This window comes from Oncorhynchus kisutch, linkage group LG20 (genome assembly GCF_002021735.2).
Source record: "Oncorhynchus kisutch isolate 150728-3 linkage group LG20, Okis_V2, whole genome shotgun sequence".
Taxonomy (NCBI): Eukaryota; Metazoa; Chordata; class Actinopteri; order Salmoniformes; family Salmonidae; genus Oncorhynchus; species Oncorhynchus kisutch.
The window spans coordinates 34,682,038-34,700,773 of NC_034193.2; the positions used below are offsets into that span (position 1 = coordinate 34,682,038).

General features: G+C 41.4%; 6 non-coding genes across 6 annotated transcripts; all 6 read right to left on the reverse strand.

Moving 5' to 3' along the window:
- Positions 1 to 10,648: 10,648 nt before the first annotated feature.
- Positions 10,649 to 10,720, reverse strand: trnat-ugu (transfer RNA threonine (anticodon UGU)). The gene has a single exon. It is a non-coding gene; the product is annotated as a tRNA-Thr (tRNA).
- Positions 10,721 to 11,262: 542 nt separating this feature from the next.
- trnaa-cgc (transfer RNA alanine (anticodon CGC)) lies at positions 11,263 to 11,334 on the reverse strand. The gene has a single exon. It is a non-coding gene; the product is annotated as a tRNA-Ala (tRNA).
- Positions 11,335 to 12,711: 1,377 nt separating this feature from the next.
- trnat-ugu (transfer RNA threonine (anticodon UGU)) lies at positions 12,712 to 12,783 on the reverse strand. The gene has a single exon. It is a non-coding gene; the product is annotated as a tRNA-Thr (tRNA).
- Positions 12,784 to 13,325: 542 nt separating this feature from the next.
- Positions 13,326 to 13,397, reverse strand: trnaa-cgc (transfer RNA alanine (anticodon CGC)). The gene has a single exon. It is a non-coding gene; the product is annotated as a tRNA-Ala (tRNA).
- Positions 13,398 to 14,767: 1,370 nt separating this feature from the next.
- On the reverse strand, positions 14,768 to 14,839 carry trnat-ugu (transfer RNA threonine (anticodon UGU)). Its single transcript has one exon. It is a non-coding gene; the product is annotated as a tRNA-Thr (tRNA).
- A 542-nt stretch (positions 14,840 to 15,381) lies between these two features.
- Positions 15,382 to 15,453, reverse strand: trnaa-cgc (transfer RNA alanine (anticodon CGC)). The gene has a single exon. It is a non-coding gene; the product is annotated as a tRNA-Ala (tRNA).
- Positions 15,454 to 18,736: the final 3,283 nt, after the last annotated feature.

The window sequence follows — 18,736 nt, forward strand, 5'->3', positions numbered from 1 at the left end:
CTGGTACAGTATAAAGTATACCACTAGAGGGGATTGCTTCAGTCTTGAATGTTACTTCTCACTATCCCTACATTAAAAGTCTGCCATTGTAGACTCCGGTAACTTCGGTATCTTAGTTTTGATAAAGAATGCAAAGAACATACTCTACAATGCACATTCTACACAAATGCCTTGCTTCCCTAGAATACTGTCTGTTACAGCAAATAAGGTGGTACAATGTTAGCTCATGATTATCTATTCAGTACAATGAGCAGTTAAGAGAGATGGAATCTCACCTTCTAGCCTTGTTCACTGAATCTCACAGATAATTCATGTCTCTTACAAGCCTGACGCCCACTGTTGACATGGCTGTGATCTGAAAGGGACCAAAAAATATGTTATGAACCAGGAAAGACTAATGTACACTTTGGATGCATTCGATTTCAAATGAAATGTAAACGTAACTTGAGTCATTTTGTAATTTGGATGAACTATCCCTTTAAACTGTATAAAACAAGTTGAACTACAAGATGAAAAACCAGTGTTGTCCCCTGACCTTGTATGTATACTGGGCAAGGGCAGATTGTATTTGGGCTTCTTCTTATGGGGTTTGGGTTTCAGGGCGACAGGGGGACTGGTTGGCCCTGAAGAAGTTGGTTAGATGAGTACTTGAAGGCTTATATCTATATTTTGGAATATTGGATTTTAATTTCGGGAGGCTTTCATCATGGAAAAGGGACCAGACCACTTTTTTTGTTAGTTAACCTAAACGAATCACGACCCTCTATAGAATAACAACAGTGACAACAGTTGACTGCTATTTAAGTAATCATTTGACTGTCAAATCCATGTATTGGTGTGTGGCCATTGACTTTTATGGAGAGGCCGCCCCACATTTTCTGTGCCATTTCCTGGGCATTTCATTAACTCCACGTTCTAAGTTCTGCACATCCCAGCGCTTGGAAAAATCAATGGTACAAGACCTAAGATATTATCTTTTAGGAGGTGTGTAATGGGCTGCAGGGAAGTCAGGCGTAGGAGAGCAGAACTGGGTTATAACCGGAACAGTTTAATGAGGAGAAAATCAACAGCACCCAGAACAACAAAATATGGGTTGAAATAACCCATCGCAAACCAGTCTGAAGTGCACATACACTTTACAACAAACAATTCCACACAGAGACATGGGGGGAACAGAGGGTTATATACACATCAAGCAATGAGGAAATGTAAACCAGGTGTGTGGGAAAACAAGACAAATCAAATGGAAAATGAAAGGTGGATCGTTGATTGCTAGAAGACCGGTGAAGTCTACCGCCGAACCGATGCAAGTTACTGAAGGCCCCTCGCCCGATGCCTCGAATCCTCGATGTCCAGAGGGGGCAGAGGAACCTCCCGCACCTCAGACTCCTGGAGCGGACCAGCCACCACCAGCCTGAAGTGACACACATGATTGAGGGGTTAATACGGTAATCGGGTGGGAGCTGTAACCTGTAACACACCTCGTTCAGTCTCCTCAGGACATTAAACGGCCCCACAAACCGCGGACCCAGCTTTCGGCAGGGCAGGCGGAGGGGCAGGTTTCGGGTCGAGAGCCACACCCGGTCTAGTAATGAGGGAATGTAAACCAGGTGTGTGGGAAAACAAGACAAAACAAATGGAAAATGAAAGGTGGATCGGCGATGGCTAGAAGATCGGTGATGTCGACCGCCGAAAGCAGTGGAAGTCGTGACAGATTTGTTTAAAACAATCAATCTTGTCATCGTGATGTCTATAAACGTTTAGACTAACATCACCAATCTGAGGTTAACATTTTGTGTAATTCCACTTAGATTTATAGGGTGAAAATGCAAGCTTGTGTAAGGTAGTAACACACACTGTCCGCATTAGGGAAATTTGCGCAATATACAATTTACTATGGCAAAGAAATTCAACATGTCAATTTAAGATGATTGTATTTGTTGCCTACTCACAAAGTATTACCAAAAGTACAGTGTAGGATCGGAGGTACTGGGGGATGGAATGGACGGACCCCGATCCGGACGTCCGCGGGTGGCCAACAGGTTATCCAGCTGGTCGAGGGTAAGGGTGGTGTCCCTGCAAGCCAGCTCCCGACGGATGTCCCCACATAGACTACACCGGTAATGGTCGATCAGGGCCCTCTCATTCCATCCCACGCTGACAGCCAGGGTCCTGAAGTCCAGGTGACGGAGGGGTGGACAGTGGTGTGGGTTGTGGTGTTGGTTGGGGTGAAGTTGATGGAGGTGTGGGAAAACCCCCTCTCTCCCATCGTTTCATGGTGAGCAGCACGCAATCCATGGCTGTGCCAAGATGTTGGAGCATAGTCGCGTGCTGCTGGACGCGTTCCTCTACTGGTACAGGAGGACTGGGTGCACCTGCTGATTCCATATTTTTGGTGCGTGATTCTGTCAAGTGTCCGTGTGCAGAGGTGAGCACGGAGTCAGGCGCAGGACACAGAACTGAGTAAAATAACGTAGTTTACTCGAAAAATAAACAATCATAAATTCCACGCAGGGAAAAACACACAATGACACAGAAGACTAACACTCAACAAGGAACAATCACGCACAAAACATCATGGGAACCAGAGGGTTAAATAGGGAAATAATTATAACGTAATGGGAACCAGGTGTGTACAATCAAGACAAAACAAATGGAAAAAGAAGCGTAGATCGGTGGTAGCTAGAAAGCCGGTGACAATGACCGCCGAACGCCGCCGGAACAAGGAGAGGCACCAACTTCGGCGGAAGTCGTGACACAACTAAACACCCTCGATTCTTTACACAAACAGTGAAAGGAAACAATCGCAAATTTGGACTCATCAAACCAAAGTACAGATTTCCACCAGTCTAAGGTCCATTGCTCTTGTTTCTTGGCCCAAGCAAGTCTCTTCTTATTTTTGGTGTCCGTCCTTTAGTTGTGGTTTCAATGGAGCAATTCGACTATGAAGGCCTGATTCACACATTCTCCTCTGAACAGTGCATGTTGAGTTGTGTGTTTCTTGAACTCTGTGAAGCATTTATTTGGGCTCCAATCTGAGGTGCAGTTAACTCTACTAAACGTATCCTCTGGAGCAGAGGTTACTCTGGGGTCTTCCTCGTGAGAGCCAGATTCATCATAACGCTTCATGGTTTTTGCGACTGCACTAGAAGAATCTTTCAAAGTTCTTGAAATGTTCCTTATTGACTGACCTTCATGTCTTAAGTAACGATGGACGGTTGTTTCTCTTTGCTTATTTGAGACTTGGTCTTTTACCAAATAGGGATATCTTCTGTAAACCATCCCTTCCTTGTCTCAACACAACCTATTGGCTCAAACGCTTTAAGAAGGAAAGAAATTCCACAAATTAACTTTTAAGAAGGTACACCTGTTAATTGAAATGCATTCCAGGTGACTAGCTCATGAACAGGTTTGAGAGAATGCCAAGAGTGTGCAAAGTGGTCAAGGAGAAGGATGGCTACTTTTTTGCTTACTACATGATTCCAATTGTGCTATTTCATAGTTTTGATGTCTTCGCTATTATTCTAAAATGTAAAAAATTGTAAAAAGAAAGAAAAACCCTTAAATGAGTAGGTGTGTCCAGACTTTTCTGATTTAAACAAAGCAATCTGATCATACTCCAGTAAAATACACGCTACAGGGAATGCAAAAAAAATGGCTTCCGCAAAGCACATATACATTGTCCAATCAACATCCACACATTGATTTCATTCTTCGGGTCTTTATTCAAACACAAACACATTTGGAATAAAATGCTCTTTCAGTGTTTTGTTGCAGGTTGTGCAATGTTCAAAAGTGTGTGAAAAATTAGCATCAATGTGTGTGTTTGTGTGTGGGGTCAAGTTTGGACGGTCGTACATATGCAAATAGCCGTGTTTGTATATTTCAGGACCATGGACAGCAGCGACATAGCGATATCTGTCATCCAGCACTACATGACAGTAGACAGTGGCCATCTCATGTGAAGTTGGCACTGGGGAAATCCCATGTAATGAGAAACGAGGCCAAGGAGGAAAAAAGACTGAAGGAGAAGACTCCCACAGGAACTCTATGCTAAACTGTTCTGCCACATTCATTTCAAATGTTAGATCTTTAGATTTGTAAATAATAGGGAATACATCTGCAAATAATTGAAACGGACTACTCAAACTACACTGTACAGCTTTAGCGTGTCTGTGCATTATTTATACACAAAAGCCCTTTTACCAAATTCAGTTCGGACATTTGGAACAGTTAGCAGGATAAAGTCCAGCGAACGAAGAGAGTACCCACCACATATCTGAACAATAAAAATGCCCAAATAAAAAGGTAGTAAACCCAAGCTGGCTTTGTAAATAAAAGTATACCAGTGACTGAGCCTACGAGTTACTAGAAAAGGCCAGCCAACCCTGGTATACAAAGTGTAGTGGTGCGTAAGGGTTTTGCAAATAAATCTCAAAGTGCCATGGTAAAGGGTGTCAATTGATCTCAAACACTGAGCGGAAGCATTCATATATAAAATATCCCCATAGTCTAGTAAAGGCATAAATGTAGATGATACTAGCCTCCTTCTGGCTTCAAAAGAAAAACAGGCCTTATTCCTAAAATAAAATCCCAATTTCAGCTTCAATTATTTTGTAAGTTGTTGAATATGCAATTTAAGAGAGGCCGTCATCAATTAAAATTGCAAGATATTTATATGAGGTTACAACCTCAATCTCTTTGCCTTGACAGGTGGTAATAGGTGAAAGATTTAGAGGTCTACTTCTTGCTTTAGAAAACACCATTTGTTTAGTTTTGTCAGTATTGAGGATAAGCTTCCATTGACACAAGGTATGTTGAACAGTATAAAAAGCAGTTTGCAAGTTCTGGAAAGCTTTTGTAAGAGACAAGGCACAACAGTAAATAACAGTATCGTCAGCATAAAAATGAAGTTGCGCATTTTGTCTAAATTATTTATATAAATAGTGAATAAGAGAGGACCAAGTACAGAACCTTGGGGCACACCATTAAAGACAGACTATTTAACAGACATAAGCCCATCAAATTGAGTGCACTAAGTTCTATCAGACAGATAGTTAGCAAACCATGCAACTGCATGCTCTGAAAGACCTACATTCGACAATCTCTGCCTTAGTATAGCATGATCAACTGTATCAAAAGCCTTACAGAAATCAATAATACAGATATGTAAGTGGTTCAGCCTTGAAATCATCTGCCAAATTTAAAAAGCAGGGATCCAAAAGATCAGGACCTGCAGGCTTTCTCTGATCTAAGGATTTCTGGGGTTTATGTACCACCTGCACTGAGAACGGCAAAAAAGCTAAAAGTTTGACCAGCTCTCACTGGTTCCTCCACACAGGGTTGTACAGAGACAGAGGACACTGAATCAAACAGCCTACCAGATGATACAAAGTAACTCATTGAAACAATTCAGCATTTCAGTTGTCATATTCAGCAACAGAGTCCTTCAAAACACATGACGGTAATTCATTAACATTACTGTTACCAGACATAGACTTAATAGCCTTCCAAAACTTTCTAGGGTCTGTAACGATTGTCGTCGGGAGAAGGAGAAGAGGACCAAGGTGCAGCGTGGTAAGTATTCATAATGCTTTTAATAAATACGAATACTTGAACAAAACAACAACACAACAAACGAACAGTTCTGCAAGGTGCAATACACACAAAACAGAAAACAACTACCCACAACCCATAGTGGGAAAACAGGCTGCATAAGTATGGTTCTCAATCAGAGACAACGATTGACAGCTGCCTCTGATTGGGAACCATACCAGGCCAAACACATAGAAATCTAACACACAGAACAAAACATAGAATGCCCACCTGACCAAACTAAAATAGAGACATAAAAAAATGAACTAAGGTCAGGACATGACAAGTACCAATCAAGATCATTTCACTGTAAAGAAGTTTAGACATAAGGTGTGTCATAGAAGAAAATGCATCATCGAGAATACAGGGGGGTCTATAACAGCCAATCACAGTTATAGAGAGTTATAGAGAGACCCTTTGAAACGTCAATATTCAAAGCAAGAAATTCCAACTGTTTACATATAGTTTCAGACTTTGTCACACTTACAGGGAATTTTAGTATTTACATATATAGCCACACCCCCACCTTTCTTAAAACGATCAGTGCGATAAAAATTGTAACCACAAAAACAGACTTGCTGAGCCAGGATTCAGAAAACACAATTACATCAGCATCAGTTGATTTAGCCCAAATCCTAACCCCATCAATTTTTGACAACAGGCTGCGTACATTTAAATGAAAAATACCAAAACCAGATCTTGATTTAAAATCAGAGGGGGTTTGGAGACATTGTATATCAGGGCCAGGGTTAGGTTGCACGTTACCTGATATCAACAAAAGAAGAATAACTAGGCACCTCGGTTTAATAACATTGTACGGCTTCTCTTTTTTAAGAGACCTACCGCAAGCGAATTCTACAAGTGAGTTTCCAGACAATACAAAACAGTCATTTAAAACCATTAGACCTTGGTAGTGCAACAAATGTGTACTGTTCACATCATGCCACAAATACATCGGCACTTGGACGAGTGGACCGAGTGAAAAAGAGCGAGTTCCTGCAGACAAAATGTCTAATGGACGGGAGAGCACATTGTCAGATGTCCTCACCCAGCAGCAATGTTCGTTTTCTCCAGAGTTCAGTAAAGTCAGTGCAAGGTGCAATATACACAAAATGGTCATTTTCTCTGACAAATGTTAAAAAAAATGGAGACGAAAGAATGTAAGGGGAGAGAAGGACAGCTGTATGTATGAGTCTGAATGTGAGTATTTGCGCGTGTGAGTAGATTGGGTGTTGAGGTCGTAGGTACAACTGTAAGCAATTCCGATCTCAAATGTCTGTTTAATGTGAGAAACAACATGAAAAACACCTGTTAAATCATTACAATGCGGACTGTCATGCATTTTTACTATTGCCAACAAGACAACGAAGTGATACGTGTCATGGAGACTTATAACGGATACTTTCCAAACACCAAAAGTTCCCGCGCTGAGCGATACTGTTTACTACACTATTATGCATACAATCCAAATCATACGTTTATTGTCATTCATACTCTTATTTTTAACCGAATATCTTTGCAAAGGTGTTCCTTGTGTCAATTCAGAGCTTGGAAATATTGTAATAATGTGCTTAAGAGGATAACAGGATAACACAACAACCACATTTTCAATTGACAATCATTGCTTTAAATGGATGTGGTCGATAGATTTGTATAGGTGTAGTAGTGTGATGTTGTTCCCCTAGATTATGCACCAAATTGCAAACAAGGACCAATTCAAATAGGCCAGGTCAAGAGGGGATGTTAATAATTTGATAATAATAATAATTCAGTGTATTTTTTTTCTTGAATTACAGCTGCATAGCTAATGTTTTTCTTTGGTGTAAAAACACTTTTTCATATCAATATTGTACATACATGTGATTGTATATTTTGGTTTGGTCCATCGCAGGTTATCTGTATTTCCATACCCCCTTATTGTTCTCTTTTGCCTGACCTTCGGCTTGCAAGGTATGTTGCCCTTTGCTCCGAAATTGTTCAATATAAAACCGTGGTAATGTTACACAAGGTACTGTTATGCACCATACATTTGTTACAATGTGGGTAATATAAAGATTTATGTTAACAAGGTTCACAAAGCTCGCTAACTAGGGTATCTATTGTAACATGTGAGTACTTGGGACAGTGTTTGAGTGAGTGTCCATGTGCTTGCGCAGGTGCCTGAGAGCCAGGACTGCGCCAAGGGTTAACATAATGTGTGTTGTCTCTTCGTGTGCAGGGCAAATAAAAAATAATTCAACTAGCAGACCTCCAGTTGTGGCAGCGTCCCAATTAAAAGTACACAATGCAGAACTAACCACGCTACATAGGCATATATAAACAATGTATTTAACTCGCCAAGGTATGTTGCCCTTTGCTCCGAAATTGTTCAATATAAAACCATGGTAATGTTACACAAGGTACTAGTTGAGAACAAGTTTTCATATTCAACTGCGACCTGGCCAAGATAAAGCAAAGCAGCGCAACACAAACAACAACACAGAGTTACAGATGGAATAAACAAGCGTACAGTCAATAACACAATAGAAGAAAAAAAAGAAAGTCTATATACAGTGCGTGCAAATGGAGGTAAGGCAATAAATAGGCCATAGTAGCGAAGTATTTACAATTTAGCAAATTAACACTGGAGTGATAGATGAGCAGATGATGATGTGCAAGTAGAAATACTGGTGTGCAAAGAGCAGAAAGTATATTAAAACAATATGGGGATGAGGTAGGTAGATTGGGTGGGCTATTTACAAATGGGCTTTGTACAGCTGCAGCGATCAGTTAGCTGCTCAGATAGCCGATGTTTAAAGTTAGCAGTGTTGCCAACACCTCAGTAAGGAAAGTAGCTATTGGCTGTCCTAAAAGTCGCTAGAAGTTGCTAAATGATGTCATCACCTAATTTGCATAATTGTCCATGTGCATGTAATTGTAATGGACACTGTAGGAGTGAGGAATAACATTGTGGAAGAGACAAAAAGTGAGTAAAATGAAAATGTCTGCAAGTATTCAGAGGGGTCTGAATACTTGCTAAATACAGCGACTAAGTCGCTAAGTTGGCAACACTGGAACGAATTTTTGCAATTCGTTCCAGTCATTGTCAGCAGAGAACTGGAAGGAAAGGCGGCCAAAGGAGGTGTTGGCTTTGGGGATGACCAGTGAGATATACCTGCTGGAACGTGTGCTACGGGTGGGTGTTGTTATCGTGACCAGTGAGCTGAGATAAGGTGGAGCTTTACCTAGCATACACTGGCTTCCTGTCAAAGCAAGGGCTGATTTCAAGGTTTTACTGCTAACCTACAAAGCATTACATGGGCTTGCTCCTACCTATCTCTCTGATTTGGTCCTGCCGTACATACCTACACGTACGCTACGGTCACAAGACGCAGGCCTCCTAATTGTCCCTAGAATTTCTAAGCAAACAGCTGGAGGCAGGGCTTTCTCCTATAGAGCTCCATTTTTATGGAACGGTCTGCCTACCCATGTCAGAGACGCAAACTCGGTCTCAACCTTTAAGTCTTTACTGAAGACTCATCTCTTCAGTGGGTCATATGATTGAGTGTAGTCTGGCCCAGGAGTGGGAAGGTGAACGGAAAGGCTCTGGAGCAACGAACCGCCCTTGCTGTCTCTGCCTGGCCGGTTCCCCTCTTTCCACTGGGATTCTCTGCCTCTAACCCTATTACAGGGGCTGAGTCACTGGCTTGCTGGGGCTCTCTCATGCCGTCCCTGGAGGGGGTGCGTCACCTGAGTGGGTTGATTCACTGTTGTGGTCATCCTGTCTGGGTTGGCGCCCCCCCCCCCCTTGGGTTGTGCCGTGGCGGAGATCTTTGTGGGCTATACTCAGCCTTGTCTCAGGATGGTAAGTTGGTGGTTGAAGATATCCCTCTAGTGGTGTGGGGGCTGTGCCTTGGCAAAGTGGGTGGGGTTATATCCTTCCTGTTTGGCCCTGTCCGGGGGTGTCCTCGGATGGGGCCACAGTGTCTCCTGACCCCTCCTGTCTCAGCCTCCAGTATTTATGCTGCAGTAGTTTATGTGTCGGGGGGCTGGGGTCAGTTTGTTATATCTGGAGTACATCTCCTGTCCTATTCGGTGTCCTGTGTGAATCTAAGTGTGCGTTCTCTAATTCTCTCCTTCTCTCTTTCTTTCTCTCTCTCGGAGGACATGAGCCCTAGGACCATGCCCCAGGACTACCTGACATGATGACTCCTTGCTGTCCCCAGTCCACCTGGCCATGCTGCTGCTCCAGTTTCAACTTCCACCTGACTGTGCTGCTGCTCTAGTTTCAACTGTTCTGCCTTATTATTATTCGACCATGCTGGTCATTTATGAACATTTGAACATCTTGGCCATGTTCTGTTATAATCTCCACCCGGCACAGCCAGAAGAGGACTGGCCACCCCACATAGCCTGGTTCCTCTCTAGGTTTCTTCCTAGGTATTGGCCTTTCTAGGGAGTTTTTCCTAGCCACCGTGCTTCTACACCTGCATTGCTTGCTGTTTGGGGTTTTAGGCTGGGTTTCTGTACAGCACTTTGAGATATCAGCTGATGTACGAAGGGCTATATAAATAAATTTGATTTGATTTAGACTAAAAAGATGACCTGGAACCCGTGGGTCTGGCGACGAATATGTAGCGAGGGCCAGCCGGCTAGAGCATACAGGTCGTAGTGGCCATATCAATACAAATTGACCCTTTCTTTACACTGTTCTAATGAAAGTACATTTCCAAAATATCATCTAGCTTCCATAAACGTCGAACAAGGCTTGAACCCAGGATTGAACCCATGTGCTTCAGTTTACAAAAACAGATGACTTAGCACATCTATTTCCTTCTTAAAATGTCAACATTCTGGAAAGTAGAGTTGTGCAAAGGCTAATTTCACAACTAAATATACTCATCAGAAAATTTGGGGATGAACTTCAGAGCGCATGCATTTCAAGTATTAGCTCTACCATAGAGGCACATCACCTTACTATATAATAGCAGGGTTGCCATTTTGAGAAAACTTTTTTTCTCTTCAAAGTCCTCCAGTGAAAGAACCTTCACATGGTACAAGCAATCTTTCAGTAAGGCACGGATGGGATTTGAACCCATGACCTTCGGTTTACAAGACCGACGCCTTACCGCATGGCCACCATGCCACTCTATGATGCAAGATTTTTATCAACATTCTGGAAAGTAGTAGTTGTGTAATGTGAATTTGGCACACAAATAACATCTCTGTTTCCTGTGAGAATTTCAACATTCTGGAAAGTAGGAGTTGTGTAATGTGAATTTGGCACACAAATACTCAGTGGAGAACCTTGGGATTGAACCAAGGACCTCATACTAAAATAGCATGCACTCCCCCTCTGAGCTTCGATCCAATTTTATTTGCAGATAAAATGCAATATTAATACAATGTACTTTTTATATACACCACTCCATTGAAACTACAATGAAATGATAGCAGCAATTCTAAATACAAGCAAGTATGGACAGTCATCTAACCAATGAACTTCAGTTTTTGAAAATGATGCAATTGAAGTTGGCAACCATGCCACTTCTGTTACATAAATGTACGAACAGGGATTGAACACATGTTCTTCAGATTACAAGAGCAAATTATTTAGCACGTCTCTGTTTCCTGCTGAGAATTTCAACATTCTGGAAAGTAGGAGATGGGCCATTGCAAAATTTTTAATGGAGAAGCTGGGGATTGAACCCAGGACCTCATACATGCGAAGCATGCGCTCTACCACTGAGCTACATCCCCTTTCTGTGAAAGAAATTGTTTTTTCTTATTTTTTTACATTTTTCCTATAATTAATCAGGTAAGCTAGTTGAGAACAAGTTTTCATATTCAACTGCGACCTGGCCAAGATAAAGCAAAGCAGCGCAACACAAACAACAACACAGAGTTACAGATGGAATAAACAAGCGTACAGTCAATAACACAATAGAAGAAAAAAAAGAAAGTCTATATACAGTGCGTGCAAATGGAGGTAAGGCAATAAATAGGCCATAGTAGTGAAGTATTTACAATTTAGCAAATTAACACTGGAGTGATAGATGAGCAGATGATCATGTGCAAGTAGAAATACTGGTGTGCAAAGAGCAGAAAGTATATTAAAACAATATGGGGATGAGGTAGGTAGATTGGGTGGGCTATTTACAAATGGGCTTTGTACAGCTGCAGCGATCAGTTAGCTGCTCAGATAGCCGATGTTTAAAGTTAGCAGTGTTGCCAACACCTCAGTAAGGAAAGTAGCTATTGGCTGTCCTAAAAGTCGCTAGAAGTTGCTAAATGATGTCATCACCTAATTTGCATAATTGTCCATGTGCATGTAATTGTAATGGACACTGTAGGAGTGAGGAATAACATTGTGGAAGAGACAAAAAGTGAGTAAAATGAAAATGTCTGCAAGTATTCAGAGGGGTCTGAATACTTGCTAAATACAGCGACTAAGTCGCTAAGTTGGCAACACTGGAACAAATTTTTGCAATTCGTTCCAGTCATTGTCAGCAGAGAACTGGAAGGAAAGGCGGCCAAAGGAGGTGTTGGCTTTGGGGATGACCAGTGAGATATACCTGCTGGAACGTGTGCTACGGGTGGGTGTTGTTATCGTGACCAGTGAGCTGAGATAAGGTGGAGCTTTACCTAGCATAGACTAAAAAGATGACCTGGAACCAGTGGGTCTGGCGACGAATATGTAGCGAGGGCCAGCCGGCTAGAGCATACAGGTCGTAGTGGCCATATCAATACAAATGGACCCTTTCTTTACACTGTTCTAATGAAAGTACATTTCCAAAATATCATCTAGCTTCCATAAACGTCGAACAAGGCTTGAACCCAGGATTGAACCCATGTGCTTCAGTTTACAAAAACAGATGACTTAGCACATCTATTTCCTTCTTAAAATGTCAACATTCTGGAAAGTAGAGTTGTGCAAAAGCTAATTTCACAACTAAATATACTCATCAGAAAATTTGGGGATGAACTTCAGAGCGCATGCATTTCAAGTATTAGCTCTACCATAGAGGCACATCCCCTTACTATATAATAGCAGGGTTGCCATTTTGAGAAAAAAAAAATTCTCTTCAAAGTCCTCCAGTGAAAGAACCTTCACATGGTACCAGCAATCTTTCAGTAAGGCACGGATGGGATTTGAATCCATGATCTTCGGTTTACAAGACCGACACCTTACCGCTTGGCCACCATGCCACTCTATGATGGAAGATTTTTATCAACATTCTGGAAAGTAGTAGTTGTGTAATGTGAATTTGGCACACAAATAACATCTCTGTTTCCTGTGAGAATTTCAACATTCTGGAAAGTAGGAGTTGTGTAATGTGAATTTGGCACACAAATACTCAGTGGAGAACCTTGGGATTGAACCAAGGACCTCATACTAAAATAGCATGCACTCCCCCTCTGAGCTTCGATCCAATTTTATTTGCAGATAAAATGCAATATTAATACAATGTACTTTTTATATAGACCACTCGATTGAAACTACAATGAAATGATAGCAGCAATTCTAAATACAAGCAAGTATGGACAGTCATCTAACCAATGAACATCAGTTTTTGAAAATGATGCAATTGAAGTTGGCAACCATGCCACTTCTGTTACATACATGTACGAACAGGGATTGAACACATGTTCTTCAGATTACAAGAGCAAATTATTTAGCACGTCTCTGTTTCCTGCTGAGAATATCAACATTCTGGAAAGTAGGAGATGGGCCATTGCAAAATTTTTAATGGAGAAGCTGGGGATTGAACACAGGACCTCATACATGCGAAGCATGCGCTCTACCACTGAGCTACATCCCCTTTCTGTGAAAGAAATTGTTTTTTCTTATTTTTTTAAATTTCACCTATAATTAATCAGGTAAGCTAGTTGAGAACAAGTTTTCATATTCAACTGCGACCTGGCCAAGATAAAGCAAAGCAGCGCAACACAAACAACAACACAGAGTTACAGATGGACTAAACAAGCCTACAGTCAATAACACAATTGAAGAAAAAAAGAAAGTCTATATACAGTGCGTGCAAATGGAGGTAAGGCAATAAATAGGCCATAGTAGCGAAGTATTTACAATTTAGCAAATTAACACTGGAGTGATAGATGAGCAGATGTGCAAGTAGAAATACTGGTGTGCAAAGAGCAGAAAGTATATTAAAACAATATGGGGATGAGGTAGGTAGATTGGGTGGGCTATTTACAAATGGGCTTTGTACAGCTGCAGCGATCAGTTAGCTGCTCAGATAGCCGATGTTTAAAGTTAGCAGTGTTGCCAACACCTCAGTAAGGAAAGTAGCTATTGGCTGTCGTAAAAGTCGCTAGAAGTTGCTAAATGATGTCATCACCTAATTTGCATAATTGTCCATGTGCATGTAATTGTAATGGACACTGTAGGAGTGAGGAATAACATTGTGGAAGAGACAAAAAGTGAGTAAAATGAAAATGTCTGCAAGTATTCAGAGGGGTCTGAATACTTGCTAAATACAGCGACTAAGTCGCTAAGTTGGCAACACTGGAACAAATTTTTGCAATTCGTTCCAGTCATTGTCAGCAGAGAACTGGAAGGAAAGGCGGCCAAAGGAGGTGTTGGCTTTGGGGATGACCAGTGAGATATACCTGCTGGAACGTGTGCTACGGGTGGGTGTTGTTATCGTGACCAGTGAGCTGAGATAAGGTGGAGCTTTACCTAGCATAGACTAAAAAGATGACCTGGAACCAGTGGGTCTGGCGACGAATATGTAGCGAGGGCCAGCCGGCTAGAGCATACAGGTCGTAGTGGCCATATCAATACAAATGGACCCTTTCTTTACACTGTTCTAATGAAAGTACATTTCCAAAATATCATCTAGCTTCCATAAACGTCGAACAAGGCTTGAACCCAGGATTGAACCCATGTGCTTCAGTTTACAAAAACAGATGACTTAGCACATCTATTTCCTTCTTAAAATGTCAACATTCTGGAAAGTAGAGTTGTGCAAAAGCTAATTTCACAACTAAATATACTCATCAGAAAATTTGGGGATGAACTTCAGAGCGCATGCATTTCAAGTATTAGCTCTACCATAGAGGCACATCCCCTTACTATATAATAGCAGGGTTGCCATTTTGAGAAAAAAAAAATTCTCTTCAAAGTCCTCCAGTGAAAGAACCTTCACATGGTACCAGCAATCTTTCAGTAAGGCACGGATGGGATTTGAATCCATGATCTTCGGTTTACAAGACCGACACCTTACCGCTTGGCCACCATGCCACTCTATGATGGAAGATTTTTATCAACATTCTGGAAAGTAGTAGTTGTGTAATGTGAATTTGGCACACAAATAACATCTCTGTTTCCTGTGAGAATTTCAACATTCTGGAAAGTAGGAGTTGTGTAATGTGAATTTGGCACACAAATACTCAGTGGAGAACCTTGGGATTGAACCAAGGACCTCATACTAAAATAGCATGCACTCCCCCTCTGAGCTTCGATCCAATTTTATTTGCAGATAAAATGCAATATTAATACAATGTACTTTTTATATAGACCACTCGATTGAAACTACAATGAAATGATAGCAGCAATTCTAAATACAAGCAAGTATGGACAGTCATCTAACCAATGAACATCAGTTTTTGAAAATGATGCAATTGAAGTTGGCAACCATGCCACTTCTGTTACATACATGTACGAACAGGGATTGAACACATGTTCTTCAGATTACAAGAGCAAATTATTTAGCACGTCTCTGTTTCCTGCTGAGAATATCAACATTCTGGAAAGTAGGAGATGGGCCATTGCAAAATTTTTAATGGAGAAGCTGGGGATTGAACACAGGACCTCATACATGCGAAGCATGCGCTCTACCACTGAGCTACATCCCCTTTCTGTGAAAGAAATTGTTTTTTCTTATTTTTTTTAATTTCACCTATAATTAATCAGGTAAGCTAGTTGAGAACAAGTTTTCATATTCAACTGCGACCTGGCCAAGATAAAGCAAAGCAGCGCAACACAAACAACAACACAGAGTTACAGATGGAATAAACAAGCCTACAGTCAATAACACAATTGAAGAAAAAAAGAAAGTCTATATACAGTGCGTGCAAATGGAGGTAAGGCAATAAATAGGCCATAGTAGCGAAGTATTTACAATTTAGCAAATTAACACTGGAGTGATAGATGAGCAGATGTGCAAGTAGAAATACTGGTGTGCAAAGAGCAGAAAGTATATTAAAACAATATGGGGATGAGGTAGGTAGATTGGGTGGGCTATTTACAAATGGGCTTTGTACAGCTGCAGCGATCAGTTAGCTGCTCAGATAGCCGATGTTTAAAGTTAGCAGTGTTGCCAACACCTCAGTAAGGAAAGTAGCTATTGGCTGTCGTAAAAGTCGCTAGAAGTTGCTAAATGATGTCATCACCTAATTTGCATAATTGTCCATGTGCATGTAATTGTAATGGACACTGTAGGAGTGAGGAATAACATTGTGGAAGAGACAAAAAGTGAGTAAAATGAAAATGTCTGCAAGTATTCAGAGGGGTCTGAATACTTGCTAAATACAGCGACTAAGTCGCTAAGTTGGCAACACTGGAACGAATTTTTGCAATTCGTCCCAGTCATTGTCAGCAGAGAACTGGAAGGAAAGGCGGCCAAAGGAGGTGTTGGCTTTGGGGATGACCAGTGAGATATACCTGCTGGAACGTGTGCTACGGGTGGGTGTTGTTATCGTGACCAGTGAGCTGAGATAAGGTGGAGCTTTACCTAGCATAGACTAAAAAGATGACCTGGAACCAGTGGGTCTGGCGACGAATATGTAGCGAGGGCCAGCCGGCTAGAGCATACAGGTCGTAGTGGCCATATCAATACAAATTGACCCTTTCTTTACACTGTTCTAATGAAAGTACATTTCCAAAATATCATCTAGCTTCCATAAACGTCGAACAAGGCTTGAACCCAGGATTGAACCCATGTGCTTCAGTTTACAAAAACAGATGACTTAGCACATCTATTTCCTTCTTAAAATGTCAACATTCTGGAAAGTAGAGTTGTGTAAAAGCTAATTTCACAACTAAATATACTCATCAGAAAATTTGGGGATGAACTTCAGAGCGCATGCATTTCAAGTATTAGCTCTACCATAGAGGCACATCCCCTTACTATATTATAGCAGGGTTGCCATTTTGAGAAGAAAAAAAATTATCTTCAAAGTCCTCCAGTGAAAGAACCTTCACATGGTACCAGCAATCTTTCAGTAAGGCACAGATGGGATTTGAACCCATGATCTTCGGTTTTGTTAGTAATTGGATATGTAGACGGACGAGTCGGTCAAGGATCGATTCAGACAAGGTGGTAAATTGTATGACAAGCTACAGTTTATTCAGAGTGAAGATATCTAGAACAGCGTAATTACGGCTCTCCCGCTGGTTCGTACGGAAGCGCAGACGAAGAAGAGGCCGTTACAATCAGTACACCACTATTATATAGAAAAGAAAGTAGGTTGATTCTGGAAGATGGATCTTTGGATTGGTTCAGCTGGGGTGTAGTCTGTAGTCTTCCGCCATTGGCTCAGTAGTCTGTCCGTCATCGTAGAATCCTCTTCGGGCATTCAACGTTCAGCTACAACGGAGATCATGTGTGTGTGCGCTGGTTTTGGCCATTAGTGTAATGCGGGAGCTATCCTGTAGGGGACCCCACAGGCTCAACTCTGAGTTGTAGCCCTTTATCAACAATAGTTTGGTCACCTACATAAGAATTAGCATTTCTCTACAAAACCCTCTCTTCACGTCTCACCAGAGACGTGACACAACCTAACTGGATCCAGACACAAAGAGAAACTTCTCCCAAGGGGACTATGAAATAAGGCACGGTTTTAAACAGAAATAGATATATGTATTACATCATGTTCTCCATTCAATCCCACTATGTACTAAGTTGGCTACCAGCCACCTAGGAACTTACAACCCTCATTTTACAGAGCGGAGAACAACAGCTCAAAATAAAAGTAAATGCTTGTCTACATAAGCCAACTTTTTTCCCGCAGGAAAAAGTTGTGATTCCCTCTCTTCACATCTCCAAAGAGATGTGACTTAAACTAGGCAAGTCAGGCGGAATGATCCACTTGCATAACACATACATACATCCCCATAAGGCAACAGCAGATATAATGTAAACCTAACACCTAACACCTGACACTTTTAACAATGTTTCAAGTCAGCTATGTTGCATAACACTTGCATACATCAACACAAGCCAACAGCAGATAATCTTCAATCATATATATGGTAATGGCTATAATGTAAAACACAGGAACCAATAATCCCTCTTTTTCACACCCCCCAGGGTGTGAACAAAAATTCAGCAATGAATCATACAACAGTCACAGAGTTTAAAATACCTTCATGTCAAAAGAGAACAGCTCATTCAAAAACAGAACTTTAAAAAATAAAAAATTGTGTGAAATTTAAGTCCCCCTTTTGACACCCACAAGGGTGTCACTTAGCAAAAACAGGATAACACTTTATTGTTTATTGACATGTAAGATACCGGATAAAACTTTGGTCATGGAAAACAGAGTAAAGCAAAGCAAAGCAAAGCATTATTATAAACCATCTGGTCCTCTCAGCTACTCCTATCCTGCACCAGTTGGGCTTCATGCCACCCAGGGACTCAAAACCTTCACAACAGGGAGAACAAACATACTGGAAAGAAAACCCATCATAAAGATGTATAACAAGGAACTGTGGTGGTGTAAGATTTATTCTACTACCTCGCCCACAGCATACCATGGGTCATCCTCAGTCAGTCTCATCCTCCCCTGAAAGCATGCTTCAGTATCAGCATCTCCAACTGGAGCATCAAGCAAAGGCATCATCATGCCTGAAGCCTTCACCACATCTGTAACAGACTTCTTAAAACACGGTATGATGCAAGAAGCACAACACGTCAAATAACAAAAATAAGGGTCAGAAATCCAGTAACCACCATTCTAGTGTACTTACCAAAACCAGGCTCCCACTCAAGAGAACAGGCCAGACTCCTCCACCCCCGCCATGGTCCTCATCTCAGCAGATAGTGCATCAAGCCCACTAAGGGCCTTAGATATACTACCATCTGGACTGGTGTTATTAGGAATATACGTGCAACATTGTTCACCGAACATCTTGCAT